The sequence below is a fragment of the Procambarus clarkii genome, chromosome 18 (genome assembly GCF_040958095.1).
Source record: "Procambarus clarkii isolate CNS0578487 chromosome 18, FALCON_Pclarkii_2.0, whole genome shotgun sequence".
Lineage (NCBI taxonomy): Eukaryota > Metazoa > Arthropoda > Malacostraca > Decapoda > Cambaridae > Procambarus > Procambarus clarkii.
In genome coordinates, this window is record NC_091167.1 from 8,231,264 (window position 1) to 8,238,734 (window position 7,471).

Genomic DNA, 7,471 nt, shown 5'->3' on the forward strand with positions numbered 1-7,471 from the left:
TCAATTCATTATCTTGGAAAAGTTTTTCAAATATTTTAATTACATTTTCATCATGTTTTGTAATTTTTAAAAACTTCTTTGGATTCCCTAATATCGACTGTGAGGTGGTGAGATTAGATGACCCACAGGCTGGAGGAGGTGGTAACACTTTCATATTTCAAATATAAAAATAATAAGATCAAATAAGACAATGATCAGTTTATCAAAGTGTGATATGTTAAAATTACACGAGGCACAGAAACATCAAAATGTCAATACCCATTTGTTACATTTATACAATCCCCAAAATATTGGAAATGAAAAAAATAGGGATTTGGAAGAATTTCCGGTAGTTTATGATTCAAAGTTATATAAGTTTATCACATATGTAAAAGAATACAAATCTAAATTAGGAAGTAATGTTGCTATTATTGAAAAATTTGATAAACATTTTTTATCTTGCTCGCCTCAGTATGTATTAGGACATTACCTCATGGGTGATACAGGTGTTAACAGATATTATCAAGAATTTAAAAAAAAATTAGGTGATATTAGCCATATATCGGGAAGTTTTGCCCTAGGTAATATGTTAACTCCAAATTTGGATTATACAATGTAGATTAGGTATGAAGATTTACAGCTCAATCGTATATTTGTTGGTCAAGTATTTCTGACAGTTTCACAAATGCGTCAACTAATAAGTCAGTCTCCATACAGAAAACATCAAATACTAGGTTTCAGTGATGTTACTACACCTTCGAATTTTGAAAAATTGGTTAACGAAGAAAATGCTGCTCAGTTCTTTGATTTTATTCCATTTCTTCGTAACCATTCAAAAACAGTTCTTGAAAAAGATATGGTATATATTACTGAAAAAATTGTATATTGTAAAACTTAAAGTAATGTAATTTCAAATAAAAAATGAATAAACAGGAAGAAACTAAAATTATTAATACCTTGGATCAATTATTATTGCTTCCTATAGGTAAATTATATGGACAAATTCAAGATATAAATGTTACAGCTATTATAAAGAAGATTTTAGATGATTTTAATGATATTATTATTAAAGGAGATGAAAATATTCAAAAAATAATTGATCCAAATCTCTTAGCATTTTCTAATAAAACTAATATTCAAAATTTTAAAGCAAATATAGAAGCACTTCTTTGTGGTGACCTTTATTTTTAAAGAAAATTAACATTTATATATGGAACAAAAGTACGAGAAATGTTCCGGATACATATTCAGACTAAATATCCATATTATATTTATTGTAATTATTTACAAGATGTAAATATGTTGCTTACGTGTCTTAATGATTGTGAAATATATGATGAAAAATCTATATGTACAATATTTAACGATGATAATATATATAATAATATCCAGGCAATTCTAATTTGGACAAGATTTAATGAGTGGTTTAAAATTTATCCATACTGTTCAATTCTAAAACAAATTTCCAAATTAGAAACAAGTGAGAGTTTTATAGAATTTATGCGTTTACATAATAAAATTAATACTGGATGTTTTCGATATAGTCTTGTAAATTTGGGAGATCGAATTTTTCTCATAAGAGACAAATATAAACGAAGATTTTGTAATGAAAGTTTAATAGACAATGAAAAAAAAACTATTATAGAAGATGCTTCCCATCCTTTAGCTACCATTTCAGATGAGCAGTTATATTGGAACTGTAGTAATTCAATGGATATTGAAAGTTTATTGGAAACTTCATCTTTTGAGAAAGCAGTTTTTAATAAAGGATGTAAAGCTCTATGTAATCCACATAATTATAATTTAGCTAAAACCTACTTATATCCTAATTCAAAAATACATCCCATTGACCCAAATTTTAATAAAAATTTTATTTATGTTTGTGAAACTGGGTCGATTTTGAGGTTAATATCATTGGAACTTCAAGAACATTCTCTTAGACATAACACCGTTATACATCCCACAAATATATTTAATTACCATAATACTATTATACTTTTGTTATTTATCATAATAATAATATTAATTGTTTACTTTTATTTATACATATATAAAAATATATAATGACTATAGTTAGTATAGAAACTATTACCCCCAGCAACACCCCTAACCCTAATCCCAGCAACACCCCTAACCCTAACCCCAGCAACAACCCTAACCCTAACCTCAGCAACAACCCTAACCCTAATCCCACCAACAACCCTAACCCTAACCCCAGCAACACCCCTAACCCCAGCAACACCCATAACCCTAATTCTAACAACAACCATAACCCTAATTCCAGCAACAACCCTAATAATTCAAGTGACAACCCTAATAATTCCAGCAACAACCCTAATCCCAGCAACACCAACCCGATCTCAAGTCCTGCCTCCAACTCCACCAACCTTAACCAACCTAATAATCAAAATTCAAATAACATTATAAATAATCGCCAAACAAAAGTTATATTAAAACTAATTACAATTACACTTATGACATCTGTTTTTGGTACAGTTTTATATATTCTTGGAGACAATATGGTAAATAGAAAAATTTATGAATGCATAACCCCTTATTTGTTATCTCATATACAAAATAATTTGAATAATTATTCGATAATTTCTAATTAAAAACATACAAATATAATACTGTTTTGCCCACCTACTCTAGGACAAAAAATCTTTTCAGTGAGATGTTTTTTTTTTTTTTTTTTTTTGAAGTGTATTGCTAAGGGAAGTCATGTCGTTATAGTCCCCCTATACATTTCAAATACGAGACTAATGAGTCAGTACCTGATGTGAATTCAATTTTAATATTTAAAATAATTTTAAACACTTTCTAATCCAAAAAAAAAACATGTGTCACACTTCTCAAATTTAGGTAGGCTATGATATAAAAACAGCATTTATTACACATTTTTTCACATCCAAAGTATAATAATAGCATTAAACTTCTAGTGTTCAACCTTTAAAAACTAATCCTTAATAATATAGTCTATTAGAACAGTTTGATCAATTTGTTGGTTTCCTGATATAGAAGTGAATTTTTGATAATGTAATTCCACTATTCACCTTTTCAAAATTTTCCTCTAGATAGTGGGAAAAAAGAGCATTACACTCACAACAAAACATTTTATCTCCAACATAAATGAACTTGTTTCCCTTAAACTCTTTAATAGCATATAAGGCATCACTATAATATTCATACTTTAAAGGTTCTCTTTCACTTAAGTTGAGTTCATCTATAATTTCACAATATCCTGAAGTGCTCATATCAAAACTACCCTCAGCCATTGCACTTGGGATTGAACTCTTTTTTTTCTAGTGGCCATGTCATTAAAAGAACATCTGGATGATATTTATTATTAATTGCCTCAGAGATATTTATATTATCAACCTCCATCCATGATATAGAATTTATGTTTGAGTAATTATCAGTAGCTTTCACGTCCACATTTCTTAATCTCAATAGATTTTCAATGAATGCAGTGCCAGCAAAAACACTTACAAGAGAACCTTCACCTGTGAATTTAATAATTGCATCTATTTTTATTTCTAGTGGCAAATGATGACCAAATACTCCTTGTAGCATTCTACACAAATCAGGAAAAATACGAAGACAGTTAATTATATACAAAATTTCTTCTTCCAAAGGGTAAATTGAAGAAAACTTCTTGGATATTTTATTGCTTTTTACATCTAGTGAGAAATTAATCTGTTTCTCTAACTGTCTTTTTTCTTCATCTGGTGTTATTATTGTATATATCTTCTTTTCATCTGCATTCAAGATAAAATTCCACCACTCTGCAGCGTTCGAAGATGATATTTTATCTTTGAATTTTCTTATAAATAACTTTAGTAACTTTCCACCACAAGTGGGAATTTCATCAAATTCTGAAAAAAAACTGTCAAAAAGGACTTTTCGACAGCCTCTGTTCAATAAAATTGTCCCACACACATGGCACGGTATTTCATATGCATGTTGTGTGTTGAAATGTATTACTAAGTAGTACATTGTAAAGAACTTTTTCTGGCAAATATCACAGGCAAAAAATTTTCTTGTCAAAATTTTGGACAGATAATTACCATTGCAGATTTCTCTCTCACACCGATCACATTTTGTATGGGTCAGGTAAGACTGATGATCAAATAAAAAAATAACTTTATCACCCTTGTATGTTGAAATATTCTTAAAAAACCTTTTAGGAGATGTCATTATCAGCACTTGATTATAACAGTCAGTTCCACCACTAGTAATCTCTTCACCATTCACAAAGGCTTCACCTCTCCATTCCAACTGACGTAGTTCTTGTTCAAGTTGAGTCCAACCATTAGAGGGTGATGATATGAGTAGTCGAACATTTTGATCCATAATAAATTTTTGTATGGTTGAACCCATCTCACATTCTGGTTTTGTGTCTGGTCTCACTATATATTTTTTTTGTTTATAAGTCAGATTTCGCCACATAATCTTTGCAACCGGACTTTCCCATATTTTGCTGGTGTCTGTTATTTTGGTTATAATATCATTGCCTAGTGGCCTAAACTGATGATTTTCATTTTCAATAAACTTGTTAAAAACAGAAATTACTTTTCTTCATATGTTGGTGCCAGTCATAATGTTCAATCCAATCTCCCACCTGTAAAATCAAATGTATGATAGGTTAAATTTTTACATAATGATACATATTATTATTTGTTTACAATAATTTTAAAAATTTAAGACCATATTTATTTTATCAAATTATCACAATTGTATGATGGTTTAAACGTTACTCTTCCTAGGTAAAGACATATCGTGCAAATTAATGATTATATATATTTCATATTTCAATGAGAGGAAAAAAAAGATAAGCCTTATCATTTTATGCTGAAGGTCGGTTATTTTAATAGTTTATTTACATTGTTTATGTATCAACTTTTGTGGTATGATATGATTAATTCCAAAAGATGTCATCCCTACCACATTAGAAAACATTTTCGCTGGTTATGACCATTATTGTAATTTTTAATAAAAAAAATTGTTTATTATTTACAACAAGAATCAGAACAGAATAATTCATTAAAAAAATAATAATAATGTATTTCTTGGACCAATCTTCTGAAGGCTTTGTTGTACTGTTGTAGCTAGTTAATACAAAGCTTCCATATAGAAGTCATCGTCCAATGTTCATTTTCTCCATCTTGTATTACCTCAGTGCAACATCCTTTATAATCGGAGTTATAGAGAGCTGTAAACTCATTCTGCATATAAACTTTCTGATTGAGTAATCTCAAATGTTCAGGTAATCTTAAATCCACTCCTGCATATTTTTTGGCAATCTTTGCCATTGCTTTAACCCATTCTATAACACTTTCAATTTTACTGTAGCATACTTCTATTCTTCCCAAACCGAGGTGAACGGGCGTTATGATCTGTGACTCCAAACGGAAGTTATCATATAACATTTCTACTGCTCGTATTTTCATAACTCTTTTAATAAAATTATTGCAGTATGTTTTTGGATTTGAAGCCGCATACTGCTTTTCAATCTCCGCTAAGCTCCTTATGCGTGCAATAAAGTCGGGGATATCTTCATAATCCACTACACAATGTCCAATGGCAATAGTCACAATCACATCATTAACAGAGGCTGGATAAAACGAGTCATCCAGCACCTGTGGCCGGTATATCCTCACTTGATATCCTCACATCCAGCACCATCCTCACTTGATGGCGCTGTCCATTTGGAGGGGGTTTCGGGATCATCCTCACTTGATGGCGCTGTCCATTTGGAGGGGGTTTCGGGATCATCCTCACTTGATGGCGCTGTCCATTTGGAGGAGGTTTCGGGATCATCCTCACTTGATGGCGCTGTCCATTTGGAGGGGGTTTCGGGAGAATCCTCACTTGATGGCGCTGTCCATTTGGAGGGGGTTTCGGGATCATCCTCACTTGATGGCGCTGTCCATTTGGAGGGGGTTTCGGGAGAATCCTCACTTGATGGCGCTGTCCATTTTAAGGGGGTTTCGGGATCATCCTCACTTGATGGTACTGTCCATTTGGAGGGGGTTTCGGGAGAATCCTCACTTGATGGCGCTGTCCATTTGGAGGGGGTTTCGGGAGAATCCTCACTTGATGGTGCTGTCCATTTGGAGGGGGTTTCGGGAGAATCCTCACTTGATGGTGCTGTCCATTTGGAGGGGGCTTCGGGAGAATCCTCACTTGATGGCGCTGTCCATTTGGAGGGGGTTTCGGGAGCCGACTCACTTGATGGCGCTGTCCATTTGGAGGGGGTTTCGGGAGAATCCTCACTTGATGGCGCTGTCCATTTGGAGGGGGTTTCGGGAGAATCCTCACTTGATGGCGCTGTCCATTTGGAGGGGGTTTGGGGAGAATCCTCACTTGATGGCGCTGTCCATTTGGAGGGGGTTTCGGGAGCAGACTCACTTGATGGCGCTGTCCATTTGGAGGGGGTTTGGGGAGAATCCTCACTTGATGGCGCTGTCCATTTGGAGGGGGTTTCGGGAGAATCCTCACTTGATGGCGCTGACCATTTGGAGGGGGTTTCGGGAGCAGACTCACAGATGGCGTTGTCATCACTGATCTGTGCCATTCCTGACTGAAGAAGGAGTGATCTACAATTACACTGTTTATAATTATTATTATTATAATATTTTATTTATTTTATCTCACAATGCTACCCACTGTCCGTCTGTCCTCGTTTAGTTCCATAGTAAGAATGAGCTTAGAGTTTTTTTTATCCCACTTAAGTACACATTCGAGAGTTGAGAGTTGCGCCAGCATGTTTCTCTACACTTTGGTGGCCAATTTAAATCTGGCTCAAAAAAAGAAAAAAAAGAAAAAGCAGCTCCCAACCACCTCGGTGAGATCACTCTAATTTATCATTGTGGGTCGGTTGTTTAATCTAGGAAAGTCTCTTAAGAAAGCAACTAGTGAAAGCGGCAAGTACCACTAATTTCCCATTCCTCAGACATCAGTTGTTCTTTGGGAGACTATTTTCATTATCAACTTATAATTATTTAAATACATAATACTTTAAATCTTCCACAGCTCTCTTCCAGAATCCAATCATTAGATGTTCTAGACCTTCATTAAGTATGAATTGTTTAAGGTGTAAATGGGGAATTTGGATGGTGGTATCCATCCTTTCATGCAATGTGGCTACATTCCAACATTCTGTTTCAATATCTGATACCAAAGAATTTACAATTTTCCGAGTGCATTGGGCTACTAAACTACAATTTTTCCTCATCTGAGATGATAATAAACCTTCATCTTTCAAGATAAAACTATGAATTTTATCCTTTTCCCCAGTTTGAATTATATTTATAGAGAGTTGGGGATTATGGGTTACAAAAATTATACATTCTCTCTTATAATAAGAGTGATAGATGATAATCATTTCGATAAAAAATGATCTATATTCTTTCACCCCCAAGCGAGCAATTAGTGCATTATATTTTTTAGTTTTTTCCACATGATAAACTCTGTCAATGCTTTTGAAGTC